We start from the raw sequence: 20,401 nt of genomic DNA, 5'->3' as shown, positions 1-20,401 counted from the left end.
CTGATCAGTACCAAGTTTTGAGAGGTTTCAGTTACATGAAGCTTTTATATTAGGTTGTGTGAACTCACACTATGTATACAAAGTTAATTTGTGTATTGCAAATTAGGTTGTAAGAACTTCACACTATGTATGCTAAGTTTCAACTACGAAGGAAATCACAAACATGGTTATGAAATTTCAAACTATATATGCAAATTTAGTGAAATATTTGTGAAGTTTCTTTAGATTTTAGTTATTGGAAGTTTACATGTACGGTTATGCGAACTTCATACTATGTATGCGAATTTAGTAGAATATTTGCCATATTTCGAGGTTTTAATTTAATATGAGGTTCACAAATATGGTTATGCGAACTTTGTGAGGTCCGCAAAAAATTCACGTGAATCTACCTTTTAGTGAAAGGGTGTGATACCTAGGGCATGTACCGATACATTACGCGAACCTCAGGAGGTCCATTATACGAAGGTTAAAATGGTACTTTTAAAGCAAAGCATTTGCTATTTTGGACATTGGGCAGTTTTTCTAAAATTATAAGTTTTTTCAAAAAAGATGTCATTTTTGTGTACGATCTTTTTTTTTAATGTCTCATTCAAATGTTTAATGCAATTTGAGCTCAAGCAAGCCGAACCCAATTACAACTTGTACCCAAATCCATTTCGTAGCTGACGGGGACCTGAATCGACCTCATCGAATAACGATTTTTATTAAGCTTTTCAATTTACAAATGTTTATTGTAGAGTTCGTTAATAGATGATCCCATAAACGGATAACATCCCACTCGATTAAGAAAACGGGTTTATTTAAAACAGGATCATTTCTACCTGACCTAAAATATGCCTGAAGTCATTAACTCATATGGGTTAGTACACCCAAGCCCAAACTCGAAGATGAATCTATCTAGAACGGGTTCTATTCCAATTTAAGACATAATAAAGAAATGAGTCTATTTAAAACCCAACCACTTCGCATATGACCTGGTTTACTGAAACCCTTTAACCCATACAGGTCTACAATTTCAGTTATACTGAGACACAGACCCGAGCCCCAATCAGATTAGGTCAGGCCTGAGCCCGATATTTGGATCCATTTTTAAATGGGTTTAACCAAACCCAACCCGAATGACTCTGTTACACTCCTATCTGATCCGGTGCCTCTTAGGGCCCAACAGACCCAACCCCAGACCCGATTTGCCTGGAAACCTGAACTCCACATCTATTCTCAAGTTCATGTTGAGCCCTTCAAACTAGGGGTGTCAACGGGCCTGGTTTACCCAGACCCGACCCAAACCAAACCCTTTAGGGTCAGGTTATGGTGACAGATAAGAAGACCCCATTAAGACTCGGGTCTGGACCCGAAGATCCGATTAATACACGGACCTGTGTATAGTTTGTGAAATTTTATACCAGACGCGGACCCGACCTGAGTTCGGATTAAGACCCACAAATTTTCAATGTAAAAATAATAAAAAATATGGTTTTATCGGGTCCGGTATGTTTTTTCTTATAGTGGACCCGATAAAATCCAACTCCAGACCCGATACCATACCCAAAAAACTGGTCCAAGTCTGATTCCACCAGGATCCAAACAAAACCCGACCCGTTAACACCCCTACTTCAAAGTTTCAAACCCTACCGCTATCGGGCTGGGTAGGCCCGAGCTCCATTGCCATACTCACCCATATCCAACCCGATGACCTGACACAGACTTGCGCCTCAGGACGCCCCAGATCCAAATATCCCAGACCCGTAATTAAACCGACCCATCTGGGTCCATCTGGAGACCAACCCGTTCCCAGTCCCCCGAAAAAAGAGCTGCTTCTGCTGAAGCAACAGCATCAAAAAAAAAAAAATTTCCCTCCAACCTCTCTCTCTCATTGTAGAATTTCGTGTGACTGTTGAATCTCTAGAGCACTCTCTGTTAACGATAGTGTGGCCCGCCAATCTCTTGTTGTCGAGTTTTTTCTTTTGTTTGAGGAAAGCTGCTATTCAAAGAGGTATTTTTTTTCTGTCGATTCTCCCCATCTTGGTTTATGGTGTTTTGTTCAATCATGAATTTTGGTAAGAATGGGATTTTGTTGGGGTTCTCCTGGATTCAATTTCTTGGGCTCAATCGATGAATTCGTCATAATGGTGCGTCTCTCTCTCTCTCTCTGCCCCTTTTACTTTTCTGGTCACAAAAGGGTCCCCGGACTTTTTTCCCGGCCGGTTTTGCTCTATCTCTCTGTGCGTCCGTATGCGTGTGTGTGTGTGGCCTTGTGTTCTATGGGTTGATGGTAAAGACTGGCCTTGCCGAGGAAGTTTACGTCGGCATCACATTTCTGGATGCGTTAGCGAAAGATGGTTGTCTACATGATGTCCTAAAATTGCTTGATAAAATTCCTCGAACAAACGTAGTGACATGGAAAACGATGATTTTGTGCTTTGATGAGCTTGGGTTTTCAGTGGATGCAGCAGTACTGTTTTGTGAATTGCTACGGAGGGTGGATGTGCATCCACCAGATGTTTCGTTTGTGGGTGGTTGTTAGTGTACGTCAACTGATGCAGGGGATCAAATTTGGTGAGCCGATTCATGGGTTGATCGTTAAAACCGGTGCAATGTTTTATTGGTTGGTCTTTAATGCTGTTTGTTTGATGCAATGGCTGTTCGAGACTCAGTATCCTGGAATACAGGGATAATTTCATCTGCAATGAATGGGAGAGATGAGAAAAAATTAAAGTTGCTCTTGAAAATATTAGTGCAAGGTTAGAGGCCTAGTCGGACAACATCGTCCAATGGTTCTTAGCTTTGTGCACTTCTTCATAGAACCTGAAACACATTTTCTCCGTGTTTTTCCTTTTAGTTTGTCTCAGATTTGTTAAGATATTTCACGAATATCTCAATGCATTCCTTTGCTGAGAATCCCCAAGTCTGACCTGTGATAGATGATCGATCGAAACAAAAGTGACTAATACTTCCATGCTCTGAAAACAGTTCCATCCATGTGCCCAGTCCAATGTTCCCTCCCCACTTTTAGTTATCCTACCACAAGCATCCTTTCAAATTATGGATGACATTGTTTAACACAATGGTAAGGGTCTTGTATGTAAAAACAAAAGAATGGTGGTCTTAGTTTTCTTCTTGGTTCATGCTTCGGCAGTTGAGAATCAAATGACACATATTTTTGTTTCTACTAGGTGAAGATGTTCATGAAGTTTAAAACGATGATGGGCTTGTAAAAATGGCACAAATTCGTGTTGCTACTAGGTCAAGATAATCATGAAGTTTAGAATATTGATGGGCATGCAAAAATTGGTAACTTTGTAAGATGAAGAGAGGGGAGTAAACATTTATGTATAAAGAAGAAAAGAATGCTCTTGAAGTTTGATCATGTGAATCCTTGAATATAATTGACTAAGATATTCATGTGTTAAAAGAATGAATACAATAAAAGAAAGTGCTAACTGCTAAGTCAATATGTAACATCACCCATATTTTTATTATTTTCAGTAAATTTAGATAACCAGGTTACCTACAAGTTAACAAATTGTCATCCAAACAGCAAGACCAGGTTTTCAGGGTTTCAGAAAACCAGGTTTTAAAAAAAACTGGGTTTTTCAATGCATCCTCCAATCACACCCTTATTTTTGGGTTCTTTGTCGAGTTCTTTTATCATATTAGTCCAAGTTACTGAGAATATAAGTAGACTTAAACAACCTTAAAAAATGTCTTTGGCAATTCTCTAATTCCATTGACTTGAAATAGTTCAACTTCTCCAACTCCATCATCTAGCATCTGATTTGGGCGTAGAGTCTATCTCACATCTTCTCCATCTCCAGATTTAGTTTGAAAATATTTTGGTTTGTAAAATGGGATAGGATAACTGTAGAAACCCATGAAATTTAATTCCAACCAATAGTTTGAGACAAGAAGTCAAGAACTGAGAAAGTGTTCAAGATTTTCCTAGAACACCATGGTGATTCCCTCTCACCCAGTGGTGTGCCTTCTACCTTGGTTGTCTTGCTTTGGTTTCACTATCCTAAATCAAGTTTTCTCTCTCTCTCTCCTTGCTTTTTCTTTTATTAAGATTTGCTCATGGCTCTTGTAAATTGTAGGCCAATAGTCGAATTGCTGTGAGTATTTAATTGGATTATGGGGAATGTGAAGTGGAATGTCTAATGCTTGATTAAATGCTTGAAAATGATGGCATTTCATGTGTTATGGCTGAAGTTCTGGTGCTAGGCAGTTATGTGGTGAGCAAGTGTCCAGTGAGGCATTAGGGGGGGGGGGGGCACACTCACACTTTGACAATGCCATATGCATGAAGAAAGCAAAGATGATAATGTAAACATTGTAAATAAACAACAAGACTGCAATCCATGAACCAAAGTGTTCCCTCAAAGAATCCATTTACAACACTCACAAAGTGAACCACAAAGTGTTCTAAAAGAACACACTCACAAACCCATATAAAGGGAATAAAAATATAATCTATTCAACAAAGAAGTGTGTCAAAAGGATTACAAATCAAAGGGGAGAACATCCCTATATATACAAGAGGATAGAGAAAAGAGAGGCTCAAAAGAGAGAGGGAGCCAAGCTCCCAACGGCTAGAATTTCTAGCCGTTGGGCACAGTCAAACCTAGTTTGACTCTCCTTCTAACATATATATATAAAATTTAACAAACATCATCATCACAAATATGGCTCATATTTTGAATTTATCATGATCTTTTGTGGATGAATTCAAAAGCCAATATAAATGAAAAGACATAATAAATTAAGTTTATCATCAAAATTATATATTTATCACAATTTTACAGCTGTTTTCTGATAAATTCATTATTAAGTGATAGTCATTTAACTGCAGGCTACATAACATTTTTACTTATATTTTTTTAAACAAACTAGTTTAATATAAAAGTAACCTTTTGAGGCTACTATCTTTAGTAAAGATAGCACAACCAGCTCATGCTTTTGATAGAGAAAGGGCATTCTCCCTTTTGCGTAGACATTGGAGGGTTTGTCATCATCATCCATCAGTATGGGACTATTAAAATTGTAGTCTGTTAAAGGTATGTGTAATATGAAGTTGTTGTTTGCATTTATAATAGGTCAAAATAGTGATGGCTATTTCTGTTCAGTTGTTAGTTCTTAAAGTTTTGTTGTATTACTGTTTTTTTGCAAGTCCAGGAGTTGTAAAAAGATAGACTTGTACTAGAAAGACGCGGTGAACAACGGAGCGCTCCGCCCCGTCCCTCCGACCCCGGACCTCACCTCCTTATTAAGAAAGGAAGGGGGAATGGAAACTGGGACCAAGCGGAGATAGAACCAGAATCACCCACCGGCCGGTAAGTGGATTTTCCCATGCATTCTGGTGATAAAAAGAAGGACGCGTCTAGTTCATATGGAAGGGGGTCGACCCTTTTATATGCTTTGTATTCCAGCCCTTATAGAAAACAATGAAGTTTCCTCTCCTTTGCATATCTCCTCTCTTCTCTTCTTTGCTGAACATGGTATCAGAGCCATGTCTGCAACTTTGAGAGGAGACTGAATGTGATGGTGAGGAGAAGACTCCATTCGGCAACAGTTAACAGCACCTGTGCTGATGTCATCTTGACATCATTGTTGGAGGTGATGAGTTGGTACAACAAGATCAATTTTGTGTGGTTTAAATTGGGGATTCACTAGCATATGAATTTAGAGGATTTATGAATCAAATCTTGGTTGATTTGGTGGATTTTTGGATTTTTGGGGATTTTTCAAAGATTTTGAGTTTCATGGAAGTTCTTGATCAGATTCAAGAAATTTCTCAAATCTGATCAGGTTTTGGAGTTTTGCTTGGAAAATTGGTATGACTTAGGTTATTTTTTATTAAGAAGTGTGTGGAAACTGGTTGGGTGAAGAAATTTGGGGTTTTTAATGAGTTTTGTAGTGATTTAGAGGGTGTGCTAGCTGGCAGTAAGGAGTTTTTGGGGTCTATCTTGCACAACTGGTTTGATAATGCTGTATTTGAGCCAAGGTTGTATGTATCGTATTGTAACCCGTATCGGTCGGGCCCATAGTTACACCACGTATCGTATTGTAAACATATCGTAAATTTTTATTATTTTTTTTTTAAAAATCTAAAAAATCAAGAAAAAAAATTAGCAAAAATTCTAAAAAAACCATATCAGAGAAAACAATGATGAATTGCACAAAATACAACCATAAAAATCAAATATGAAGCATTTATGTCTCTATGAGCCGCGTAAGACATCATCAAATATCAACTAAAATAGAACCATAGATAATATTGCATGCATATCTCACAAGAACAATGCAAAATATTAAATATCTTGCAATTAAGAATATAGCACAAGACTCATGCTTTCATATTACAAAAAAGAAAACAAAATAACCAAGTTTATGAACAGTTAAGTGTTAAATAACGAAGTGTTTTTAATATATATTATATAAAACTTTAATAATCATAATCATTTTATTCATCATCATTATCTTCTTCTTCTCCTCCTTTGACATCCACATCGTCTTCAAGATACATGGGCTCTTCATTATCTACCTGGACGTATTGTGGCATGGTTTGACATTGTTGTAGGTCTCACAATACATTATCATAAGTTTCTATTTCCTTATGAATTTGATCTTGAATGCTATAATTTGGGTTCAACCTTTCGATGCAATCCAAAAGCCTCTTGTTGACTTTCCTGTCCATTTTAAACGTAGGAGAGTATCTCTAAAACCTATGTTTTTCGAAAAAAAAAAATGAAATGAGAATTTAGTACAGGGATCCACAATTGGATCCATTTGGATCCAACCTGTGGATCCACATTGCTAGTGAGGCACAGATCCAACACTTGGTTGGATCCCGTGTTTCGGACCCGGGCCGCGCCCAATGTAACGAGCAGTAAAAAAAAAGTCTTTTTCGGACCTGGGCCCGACTCGGGCCCGACCTAGACCCGTTAACCCATTAGGGTTATAACGTGATACGCAGGGGGCGAGGGTCTTTTAAAACCCTCTTCCTCCCCCACGTCGCTCTCCTCCCTTTTCCCCTTGACAGAAAAAGGAAACCCCTTTGGGGTTTCCCGGATCGCGCACCCCTCCTGTGCCGTTATAAGCATGCAAGGGTGAGGGGAAAACCTCACCCCTGCGCTCCTCCTCTCTCGTCTCCCTCTTGGTTGCACCCTCCCTGTTCCCACTCCTGGTGACCTCCCCTCTGCAACCCCCAGCGAGCCAGACACTCGCCTTTCCCTCGCTTCCTCCCGTCCGACGCACCTCGACGACTGCTCGATGCCATCGGCAACCTCGCACGACAGTCGCCCCTGCCCCCTCTCCCAGTACATCTTCTTCTTCTTCTTCTTCTTCTTCAGGTTGTCGGAGGGCCGACAGGAGGCCGACAACCCCCTGCCGTGCTTTCCCCTTCTTCCCCCTTTCTTCTGTGTTCGCCGGGAGGCCAGCAGGAGGCCGACGGCCCCCTGCCGCGCCTCCCCTCTTTCTTTGCGTTCGCTGGGAGGCCGACAGGAGGTCGAAGCCCCCTGTTGTGCCTCCCCTCTCTCCCTGTGCTCCTTGTTGACAGGGAGGGGCCGAGCCCCTCTCTGCTCCCTCCCTTTCTGTTGTCGGCAAGCAGGGGTTCGTCCCCTGCCGCCTCTCGGATTTCGGCAGGCAGGGGCTCGCCCCCTGCCGCCTATGGGATTCCGACAGGCAGGGGCAATGCCCCTGCCACCTCTTGCTTTTTCGGTAGGCAGGGGCGATGCCCCTGCCGCCTCTCAGTTTTCAGACAGGCAGGGGCTTGCCCCCTGTCGCTTCTGTAATTTCAGTAGGTAGGGGCACGTCCCTGCCGCCTCTCTTTTCCGGCCGACAGGTAGGGGTGATGCCCCCTGCATGATTTCCCCCCTTTTTTGGTGTGACCAAAGGGGGCTCTTCTTGTCTGACAAGACCAGCTAGTGCACATCACTTTGTGTTGGAACGTTTGAGGTTCAAAACTAAATGGTATAGTTGTATAACTGGTAGGGGTCGCTAACCCTAGCTTACCTTAAAAAAAAACTCTGAGCTAAAGAATTTCAAATCCCTATGTTCGGTAGACATCCCCGATGACCCTTGCTTGAGCCATTCCTCGCTGTCGGCATCCCTGGGCTTCCCCTCCAAAGCATCAGTTTAGAGGTACGGGTCTTCTTTTGATCTATGTGAGAAATCGAGTATGAGTGGGTTTCCATGCTTGATTTAGATGGAAATCCAAGGAGAACAAGTAGATTCACATGTTTGTACAATCCAATCTTTTCTTATGGGGCGTGATATGTTTTGCTCACCCTGTTGGGATTTGATTCAAGGCTACGTTTAAAAAAAAAAGGAGAGAAGAAAATAATATAACTATTTGCTTTTCTGTTGGCCGGCTGCTGACTGCCAAGCATTGGCATGGTCGCAACAGACCCAACCGATTGAGTCGGCTGGGTGCTAGCGAGGTATTGCAATAAAAAAAGAGAAGAAATAAAAAATATATATATGAAACCCGACTACTTGATAATGTCCTATGCACTGATGCAGTACTAAACAAAATAACTGATTATGTATAGTTTTAACTAAGATTAATGTTTCCTAGTTATATAGAGAAGTAGAGAAACATCAGAAATCAGAAAAAAAGAAATTGATGAATTAGCTATAATCTTATTTAGATTGAAAACTTTTGCTCATAATAGGTTGTGCATATTAATTTCCAAAATGTGTTGGGTGCAAATTTCTTTAGAAAAAAACATACATATATCATTTGTATTGTGTGCTACCCATTGTAGATTCCAGATTTTTACCTGCATATGATTAACACATTTCACATGATCGATATTCTAAGGCAATGTTACTGTTGAAGAGGAGAAGGGATGACCCGAACCCTAGGTAGAGAGAGGGAGAAGAAGAGAGAGAGAGAGAGAGAAGAGAGAGAGAAGAGAGAGAGAGAGAGAAGGAGAGAGACGGCTGTGAGAATAGAACTCGATTACATCAATTAGTTAGGGCTTCTCTTTATATTAAATAGAGAGAGGCAAAAAGGAGAAATTACATGTAGGTCCTTATGAGGACAAAAATTCAAAAACCCTCTAATATAAAATAACTTAAGCAAAGAACCACCTATTTTCAACACTCCCCCTCAAGCTGGAGCATAGATATCAATCATGCTTAGCTTGTCACAACACTTTGAAAAATTTGGCCTAGCAAGGGGCTTTGTAAACATATCTGCAACTTGGTCTTCCGACTTTAGGTATTTGGTAGTAATATGACCAGCTTGAATCATATCTCTTACATAGTGGCAATCAACCTCAATGTGCTTTGTTCTCTCATGAAAGACATGATTGTTTGCTATATATGTTGCCGCTTTGTTATCGCACATCATGGTCATTGGAGAGAGAACCTTCACCTGGAGGTCATGAAGAACAGTGCAAACCCACATCAATTCAGCAGCTGTTTGGGCCATAGCCCGATATTCCGATTCAACACTTGACCTGGAAACCACAGTTTGTTTCTTACTTCTCCATGAAATCAAGTTTTCTCCCCAAAACACACAGAATCCTGTAGTAGATTTTCTATCTACTACAGATCCAGCATAGTCAGCATCTGAATAGGCTACTATCTCCAGAGTTCCACCTTTCCTGAACCATAACCCTTTTCCAGGGGATGATTTTAGATATCTGAGAATCATTATGGCTGCATTCCAGTGTACTTCAGTTGGTTTGTCCATAAATTGGCTAACTTTGCTTACTGCTAAAGCAATATCCGGCCTGGTCACAGTTACATATAATAACTTCCCTACTAGGGAGCGATAGCTTTTGCTATCAACAGGTTTTGACCCTTCTTCAAACAACTGAACTTTATGGTCCATGGGAATATTTGCTGGTTTAGCTCCCAACATGCCCGTTTCCTTTAATAAGTCAAGAACATACTTCCGTTGAGACAACACCATCCCTTCTCGGCTCCTAGCAACTTCTATACCCAGAAAATACCTGAGTGAACCAAGATCTTTTGTAACAAAGTGTTTTTGAAGATGAGCCTTTGTGGCTTCAATAGCTTTCACATCATTTCCTGTAAGAATAATGTCATCCACATATACCACCATAACAACTATGCCAGAGCTAGTTTTCTTTATAAAAAGAGTATGATCTGCTGCTGATCTATTAAAGCCAAAGCTTGACATTACTTCAAATAACTTTTGAAACCATGCACGAGGACTTTGTTTCAAGCCATAAATCGCCTTTCGCAATCTACACACTTTCTGACACTCCCCCTCAACCTCAAAGCCTGGAGGTTGTTGCATGTAAACGGTCTCAGATAGATCCCCATAGAGAAATGCATTTTTCACATCTAATTGGCATAAGCTCCAACCATGCTGAACAACTACTGAAAGAACAAGACGGATGGTACCCATCCGTGCAACAGGAGAAAAAGTTTCAAAGAAGTCAATTCTATATGTCTGAGTATACCCTTTCGCGACTAATCTGGCCTTGTACCTTTCAATAGACCCATCAGATTTGTACTTTATTGTATATACCCATTTACATCCAACAATGTCAGCATCTGCTGGGGAATCAACGAGATCCCAGGTATGTTGAGATACTAAAGCTGTCATTTCTTCTTGCATAGCCAGCTTCCAGCGATTATCAAGTGCTGCCTGTTGATAATTCAGAGGAATAGTTTCAGCAGACAGGGCTGAAACAAATGACTTCAACTGTTGTCCAATTCTGGCATGAGAGACAAAATGAGATATGGGATATAAGGTACATTGTCTTGTCCCCTTACGTAGAGCAATAGGCCTGTTATCATCATCCTGGAGATCACTATTGTCAGTAGAACTTACCTCAGGAGAAGAAGAAGATGAAGGCTCTTGCGGAAGTGGAGCTCTACGCACATATACCAATGGAGGATTATTAAATCTGGAAGTGGATGAAGTTTGATTCGGTAATGGGGGCACAGATTCCAAAGGAAAAGGAGGTATAGGTAATGGAAAAGACTCAACTGGACAAACCTGCAGCGAGGAACTAGAAATAGAGTAATATAGAGAGGATTCCAAGAAAGATACATCCGCACTGACATACTCTCGGCGAGAAATAGGATCATAACATCGATAGCCCTTTTGATTTTTTGGATAACCGATAAATATGCATTTTGTAGCTTGAGAGGCTAATTTATCACGGTCAGGGCCAAGTTTGTGTACAAAACAAACACATCCAAATATTTTTGGTGATAAAGGGAAAAGAGGAGCATTAGGTTTTAGGATATGTAATGGAATTTGATCACCCACAGAAGACGAAGGCATGCGGTTGATCAGATAGCAAGCAGTGGTAATCGCATCACCCCAGTATGACGTAGGAACATTGGATTAAATCATAATGGTCCTGGCAACATCAAGGAGGTGTCGATGTTTTCGCTCAGCCACCCCATTTTGTTGAGATGAATAGGCACAGGAAGTTTGAGGTTGGATGCCATGATCTTGGTAAAATTGTAACAGACCTTTTGATTTGAACTCGAGAGCATTATCAGTGCGAACAATCTTGACAATAGATTCAAACTGAGTTTTTATTTCAAGAATTAGAGATTTGATAATACTTGGAACTTCAGATCTTCCTTTTATTAAAAATACCCATGACAACTTAGAGAAATCATCAACAATAACAAGAAAGTAACGACACTGAGTCCTAGTAGGAATCTTACTAGGACCCCATACATCTTCATGAAGAAGTTCAAAAACTTTATTACTAAACTGACTCTGACTCGAAGGAAACGAACTTCTATGATGTTTGCCCAACTGACATGCCTCACACTGAAATGATGTGGTGGAAGGAATCTGAGGAAAGACCGACCGAAGCTTTGACAAAGAAGGATGACCAAGACGACGATGCCACTGAACAGGATTGAATGAATGTTCCACTGCAGCATGGACAGTACCCATTGGATGATGTAGGTAGTAAATTCCATTTTCTTCATAGCCTCCACCAATCTTCTTCCCCGTCAGCAAATCCTGAAAATGACAACCCATTGGATCAAATATTACTCTACAGTTTTGTTCTTTTATAAGACAACTAACAGAAAGTAAACTTTGAGGAAAATTTGGAGCATGAAGAGCATTTTTCAACTGTAATGAGGAGGATATTGAAATATTTCCCTGACCAACAACCGGGGAGGAGCTCCCATCGGCTAAGGAGACTCCAATCTGAGTCTTAATATCCTTTAGATCTGAAAAAACACGAGAACTGCCACACAAATGTCTGGATGCACCAGAGTTAATAACCCACTTACTATCAGTCGGATGAAGATGATTTCCGGTTGAATATGCAACACCAGCTACAGGAGGAGTGGAACTCAAAGGTCGAAGAGCTATGAGCTCATCATATTCGGCACGACTAAGAGTGATACTACTCTCATTTTCAGCAATATTCTTTTGTACATTTGTAGCCTCGATAGTAGTCACATTTGCTTTAGGAGTATATGACTTTAATGAAGAAGAGGTTGGCCGACCATGCTTATCCCAGCAACGATCTTCTAAATGTCCAGATTTTCCGCATAATGTACATTGAAGCTTTCCTCTACCACCCATACCACGTCCACGTCCTCGTCCTCTGATATTCTGAACATTTCCACGCCCATAACTAGATGGGACAACAAGAGCAGATGACTGAGTCACAGACTGAGATTGTGGCAGAGAGATCGCAAGTCTACTCAGGCGATTGTAAGCATCGGCAAGAGTGGGAACATCTGATCCAGTCAACATTTGAACTTTTGCAACGGAAAAATCTGAAGAAAGACCTGTAAGGAAACGAGCAACCATGGTTTGTTCTCGATGATCTTTTTGCTTTGAGCAACATAGGGGCCTGTGAGCATTAAGTCTTTCAAACGCAGCTTTGACCGAGGCATAGTACTGGGCCAAGGTCTGATCTCCCTGTTGCAAATTATATATTTCCTGTTCGACTTGCAGGATACGACTCACATTCGTTTCTTGTGAATATGTATCACGAAGGTTGACCCACATCAGTTTGGCTGTATTATAGTAGATCAATCCATCTGCAATATGGGGTTTGACACTATTCATGATCCATGACATAACTATGTCATTATCTTCATCCCAAGTCACATATTTTCCCAATTTCTCATTGGGTTCGCCTTCCAACAAAATATGTTTTCGACGATGTCCAGATACCGACATCATAAAAGTTCTGGACCATCTGGCATAGTTGTTTTCATTCAACCTTACGGAAGAGCCATACGAGAAGGGGTTGGCAAATGCTTTATATTCACCAATGTGTTCCAATTTGGAATCACACTTTGAAGTTTCAGCCATACTAACAAAATATTTCTGTTTCAAAAAAAAAAATCTGGACAGATTTCAAGCAACCTAGCAGCTGTTCACAAAAAAAAAAACACCACGACAATAAGGAACAGCAGGTCACACGAGGAGAATATTCCCCAGCACCACAGGAATCAAGCCTGCAATCTCCACGACAATAGTGAACAGCAGCCAAATAACCACAGGAATTAAGCCTGCAATCTCCACGACAATAGTGGACAGCAGCCCACACACATGAGTCTTGAACAACAGTCCACACACATAACAGTCACGCATCAGCTAGAACCAACGACCAAAAACAACTTTCACATAAACATGATGATTTTCAACACAAAAAAATAGCTGTTTCCACTACAGAGCTTCCGATGCTGAAACTAATCACGACAGCATGGGAAAAACAATCACGACATCATGAAGGATCACGGCTAATGTGGGTTTGATGCTAAAGTCACGGCAACAGATGTAATCACGACAAACAAAATAATAACGACAGCATGAAGGATCACGGTGGATGCTGAAATCACGACAGATGCTGTAAGTCACGATAGCAATTACTGTTAAATATGTATATGTAAATGAATATATTTCTGTACTGTATTGTACCACTTGTACAGCATACTGTACTGTATTGTACTGTATTATACAGCATACTGTACTGTATTGTACTATTGTACTGTATTGTACTGTATTGTACAACATACTGTACTGTATTGTACTATTGTACTGTATTGTACCACTCGTACAACATATAAATATCAATGGAAAGGGGAGAAGACATCATTGCCGCCCAACATTTTTTTCTCTCTTCCCTCTTACCTCTCTCTCTATCTCTTGCTACGATAGTAAGGTGACTCCCACATCTGATTTCTCACATGGTATCAGAGCCAAGGGCGTGGTAATCACGATTATCTGGAAGGCCCCTAAGGACCTTGACGTGCGTTTTTTTGACGTTCTCAAGGAAAGTGTTTTTTTTTTTCCATCTTTTCTCTGTTGTTTCTCCGTTGAATCACTATATTTCGACGTCGTTTCTTCATTTCCTCATATCGTGCATCTTTTCCTTCTTACATATTCTGTTATCCCCAATTTTATCAACCCTAATTTCTGTTTTCCCCAAATTTGGGAACCCTCATTTCTCAAAAGTGCCTCTTTTCTCAAACTTCTTGTGATTTCTTATCTATTTCTTGCAATATAGTTGATAAATCGTACATTCTGCACGATTAACTAAAAAAATCGTGATTTCCAAAACTCAAAAATTTCTGTCCGTACGGTTCTGTCCGTACAACCTACGAATTTCTGTCGTGCTGTTTGATTCATCTTTGATCTTCTTCCTTATGGATTCTAAAATCAGTCCCGGATTTCTTTCTCAACTTGTTTCTCACAAATTAACTCATGATAACTACTTACTTTGGAAACGCCAAATTCTGCCGTTTATCCGAAGTCATGGTCTTTTCGGGCATCTGGATGGGGGATCACCCGCCCCACCTATGACTATTACGCAAGAGGTAACTGGTAATGATGGGAAGGTGAGTTGCATTGCTATTCCAAATCCTGCGTATGATGTTTGGTTTCAGAAGGACCAATCTGTGGTTGCCTATTTGACTGCCACGTTATCTGATCGTATATTACAAACTATCTCTGACCATTTTACTGCTGCAGAACTATGGAGACATCTTGCTCACTCTTATTCACAGGTTTCTGAATCACGTGCACTTCAACTGAAATGACAGTTCCAATCTATGCGAAAGGGAACTAAGACCATTACTGAATTTCTAGGGGATATCAAAATTATCATTGATCAGTTGGCCGCTATTGGATATCCTGTTTCTGACAGAGATGTTATTCAGCAGGTATTGGGAAGCCTTGGGCCCCAATATCGTATGTTTTGCACTGCATTACAGGTTGCCTCTACACTTCCATGCTTTGAGGATTTACAGGCCAAACTCCTACAGTATGAAGTTAGTTTGACTCAAGATCATCTTATTGATGATCCTCATCCTGCCATGTTTACATCTGGGTCTACCTCATTTCGTCCACCTGCTGCTCATATGGGCCGTGGAGGACTCCTTCCTACTCCTACTGCTCCACCTGCCACTAGAGGTACCCGTGTCCCTACTTGCTTCCATTGCAACAAGCGTGGCCATGTGAAAGCAGATTGTTGGCACAACCCACAGAATCGCAACAAGGCAGGGAGGCCAGGACCAAGAGCTGGACAGATGAATGTTAGACAGTTTCAGGGGCAGCCGCAGGGAAATTTTCGAGCACATCAGGGTACTGATCAGGGGCAGAGTGCAGGGTTGCCACATGATGTGCAACAAATTCTGATGACTGCATTTAACAACATGAATTTGCGTCAGAATGATGATGGAGTTTGGTATATTGATTCTGGAGCAGCCACACATGTTACTTCTGATGCAGGTAAACTTTCCAACATGGTTCCTTATATTGGCACTGGCACTATTGTCACGGGAGATGGTTCCCACCACCCTATTTCTCATACTGGAAATGCATCTCTCTCTTTGTCACAATCTACACTACCATTGAAAAATGTCTTACTCACTCCTGCCATTGAGAAAAACATTTTATCTGTTTCTAAATTGGTTGATGAAACAAATTCATCCATGGAATTTACTCCGTCTTCTGTTTGTCTTAAGGACCTTCGAACCAAGAAGATGCTCGCTAAGGGTGAACGACGCGGAAACATGTACGTCTTCGAAGCAGCCTCCGGGACTTTGAAGACGTCATCTACCGTGTCTCCATCTTTTCCTGCTTATTTGAGTCAGTCTTCTTCTGTTATGCAATGTAATAAGCCAGTTTCTTGGCATCGTCGGTTAGGTCATTGTAGTCAAGGGTTCCTTGACAAATTGTCTTCTCAGGGTTTTATTCCCAAAGTCAAATTAGATCATAAGTGTCCTAGTTGTAATGTCTGCAAGAGTCATGTACTTCCCTTTCAAAGTATCAATAAAAGAGCTTCCAAGCCATTTGAAATTATTCACTCTGATGTTTGGGGCCCAGCTCCTGTTTCATCTCTATCTGGCTCTCGTTATTATGTGTTATTTCTTGACTCTTTCACTCGTTACACTTGGATTTACTTTATGAAATCTAAATCTGAAGTGTTCAAACTTTTCAAACAATTCCATGCTCTTGTTCAGAACCTTTTCAATTCAAATATCACTTATTTCCAGTGTGATGGTGGTGGAGAATACATATCTCATGATTTTAGTGAATATTTAAAGGACCATGGCATCACACGTAACTCCTCTTGTCCTTACACTCCACAACAGAATGGAGTAGCAGAACGTAAGCATCGGCATATTGTTGAAACCGCGTTAAGTATGATGCACAATATTGATATTTCTTTCTCTCTTTGGACTGAGGCCTTTCACACTGCAGTGCATATCATTAACAGGTTGCCTATGGAATTATTAGATCAGTCTCCTTATTATTTGCTTCACGGTTCTCACCCTTCTTATGATGATTTGCATGCTTTCGGATGCATTTGTTATGTCCATGTGGATCATTCTTTACGTAACAAGTTTCAGGACAGAGCAGTTCAGTGCAGATTTCTGGGATATGCCGATGGGTATAAAGGATATAGATGTTATGATCCTATTTTGGGTAAGATTAAGGTGTCTAGAAATGTTGTTTTTTATGATGACCATTTCAGCACTTGTGATACTTCTCAGGTATATGAGCAAACTACTTATGATCCATGGCTTTGTGATACTTTGCTATATGACTCTATCAGAGATCCTGTGGTTGATGAACCAATTCAGTTTGAAGCAGACAACTCCATCATCCAGGATGCACCTTCACGGTTTTCAGGTTTGGTTTATGCCCGTCGAGGAGCCCCTTCAACTCTATCTCACGAGGCTCCCCCTCTTCGACGATCCACACGTGAAAGGCATCCTATCCATCGTTGGGTTAGTTACAACAATTTTTCTCTTGACTTTCAGTTGTTTCTAACCAATGTGGCCAAAGAGAAAGAGCCGTCTACTTTCCATCAGGCAGCCCATTCTCGAGCTTGGGTTGAAGCTATGAACGAAGAAATGGCAGCACTTCATGAATGTCATACATGGGATATTGTTCCTCGACCTGTTGATAGAAATGTTGTTGGTTCCAAATGGGTTTACAAGATCAAGCGTAAACCAGATGGTAGCATTGAAAGATATAAAGCTCGCCTTGTTGCACGCGGATTCACACAACAATATGGGCAAGATTATGAGGAAACTTTTAGCCCTGTTGTCAAAATTGGCACCATTCGTGTGATCCTCACTTTGGCACTTCAGCATGGTTGGTCTCTTAGCCAGTTGGATGTCAAGAATGCGTTCCTACATGGGGACTTGAAGGAAGAGGTGTATATGGAGCAACCTCCTGGATATAGTGAACATGATGAGGCTACATGGGTTTGTAATTTGAGAAGGTCTCTTTATGGTTTAAAACAAGCATCTCTGTCTTGGTTTGAGAGTTTCTCCATGGAAATTCAGCAGCATGGTTTTTCTAAGAGTATACTTGATCATTCTTTATTTATGTATAAGAATGATCATGTTACTACTTGGGTTCTTATATATGTTGATGACATCATTATCACTGGGAGTGATGATGCACATATTGCCTTGGTCAAGTCTTTACTCATGGCCAAATTCAAGATGAAGGACTTAGGCCCATTGCGATACTTCTTGGGAGTTGAAGTCGATAGACAAGATGATCGACTCACTCTAAGTCAACACAAGTATACTCTTGACATTCTTCACACCACTGGTATGATTAATTGTAAACCTCTCAGCACCCCATCTGTCTTAAATCATAAGTTTAGTGCAAAAGAAGGCCAATTATATCATGATTCCACTTTATATCGCCGCATTGTTGGTATGTTGCAATATCTTACATTTACAAGACCTGACATTGCTTATGCTGTAAATCAAGCATCTCAGTTTATGCATGCTCCCACTGATTGTCATATGGAATGTATTAAGCGTATTCTCAGATATCTGAAAGGGACTATTGGAGATGGATTGCTCTATCACAAAGATGAAAGCTTCACTACAGGACACCGTTTACTTACATATTGTGATGCAGATTGGGGTGGGGACCCTGATGAGCGTAGGTCGGTTTCAGGATATTGTGTTTTTATTGGCCCAAATATTGTCACTTGGAGTAGTAAGAAACAAAAGGCCATTGCTAAATCCAGCACTGAGGCAGAGTACAGGGCAATGGCAGCAGGGACAACTGATGTCACTTGGGTACGACATCTTCTTCAAGAGTTGAATGAACCTATCTCTTCCTCTCTGCTTTTATGTGATAATCAAAGTGCCATTAATATTTCTTTTAACCCTATTCATCATTGTCGCACGAAGCACATTGAGATTGATCAGCATTTTGTTAGACAAAAGATTGAAACAGAAGAAATTGAGGCTTCGTATGTCAGATCAGAAGACCAAGTAGCAGACATCTTCACCAAAGGATTGGTTAGTCATCAATTTTGGTTACTTAAGGGCAAGTTGAGCATGATTGAAGATCATCCTCAACTTGAGGGAGGCTGTTAAATATGTATATGTAAATGAATATATTTCTGTACTGTATTGTACCACTTGTACAACATATTGTACTGTATTGTACAGCATACTGTACTGTATTGTACTATTGTACTGTATTGTACTGTATTGTACAACATACTGTACTGTATTGTACCACTCGTACAACATATAAATATCAATGGAAAGGGGAGAAGACATCATTGCCGCCCAACATTTTTTTCTCTCTTCCCTCTTACCTCTCTCTCTATCTCTTGCTACGATACTAAGGTGACTCCCACATCTGATTTCTCACAATTACTGAAATCATATTTGCAGATGCTGTAAGTCACGACAGCCACAAACACCTCATGGCAGCAGACATAGCCATACGACAATAGGATCTGCTATCAGCTGCCACACCCAGGCGTCACGAGATGTGAAAAAAAAATTTACGACTGCCTGACCTGAGTACTCCCACGATGTTCTCAATGTTGTTCTTTAGGTCTGATAACAGATCTAGGCCAGATCTGTCATCAGATCTAAAAAAAAATTTTAATCGACACCTGGTTCGAGGATGTAGATCACGCTCCTGAGATCAGCTCGATCACGCTCCTGAGATCGCTAGCTTTGATACCATGTTGAAGAGGAGAAGGGATGACCCGAACCCTAGGTAGAGAGAGGGAGAAGAAGAGAGAGAGAGAGACGAGAGAGAGAGAGAAGGAGAGAGACGGCTGTGAGAATAGAACTCGATTACATCAATTAGTTAGGGATTCTCTCTATATTAAATAGAGAGAGGCAAAAAGGAGAAATTACATGTAGGTCCTTATGAGGACAAAAATTCAAAAACCCTCTAATATAAAATAACTTAAGCAAAGAACCACCTATTTTCAACAGTTACTACATGGGTATTTTGTGAATATGTATCAATATGAATTGTTGGGTCATGCTGTATATATATAGTTATACAAGTAGTCACATGCGTAAAAAGACTTATGAATGAAGGCTTGCATGTGATGTGAGTATGTGAATTGAAAACATGTATTCGATATGAGTGAATGCGTTAAATGAAAGCATGCACTTGATATAGTTGCACACGAATTAAGTAAATACATGCTAACGAATATTTTTGTATCATACACACGATAAAGGTTTAGGTTTGCATATATGGTTGTGCATTTAGAAAACATGTGGTTTATTTCCTATATGATATGTTGGATATGAATGCATGCCTGTTAACATGTTATGACAAAATTTGTTTTGGTACAGGTGCATAAATGCTATGAATGTGTGCTGCCCTGAAATTCAATTTTTAGATCCGGGTTATGTTCATGTGTGTAGATGTTAACATATGTTATGAATGAACAATTTCATGTGCCTACATTTATGGAACATGTTTAATTATCGTGCATTTATGAATTGGTTTCAAGTGCATGTGCATATATGAAATCGATGTGTGTTTGGCATGTACAATCCTGTATAAATGTTCTCATGTACTTATGAATCATGAACGAATGCATGTGTATTAAGTGATTTCATGAAAGTAATTTCACATGGAAGGTGAACACATGCATATGACTGTGGTAGTTCATGTATA

General features: G+C 40.3%; 1 protein-coding gene across 1 annotated transcript in view; it reads left to right on the top strand.

Annotated features, from left to right (window-relative positions):
- Positions 1 to 1,867: 1,867 nt before the first annotated feature.
- Positions 1,868 to 20,401, top strand: part of LOC149830405 (Nse4, component of Smc5/6 DNA repair complex) — a 51,029-nt gene continuing 32,495 nt past the window's right edge. Inside the window, exon 1 of the mRNA XM_090015806.1 lies at positions 1,868 to 1,993. The gene's annotated coding sequence lies outside the window, so the exon portion shown is untranslated. The remainder of the gene's footprint in view (positions 1,994 to 20,401) is intronic.

The sequence above is a fragment of the Nuphar pumila genome, chromosome 8 (assembly GCF_984573655.1).
Source record: "Nuphar pumila chromosome 8, dmNupPumi1.hap1.1, whole genome shotgun sequence".
Lineage (NCBI taxonomy): Eukaryota > Viridiplantae > Streptophyta > Magnoliopsida > Nymphaeales > Nymphaeaceae > Nuphar > Nuphar pumila.
The sequence above is the reverse complement of the archived record's forward strand: the minus strand, read 5'-3'. Positions and strand labels throughout refer to the sequence as shown.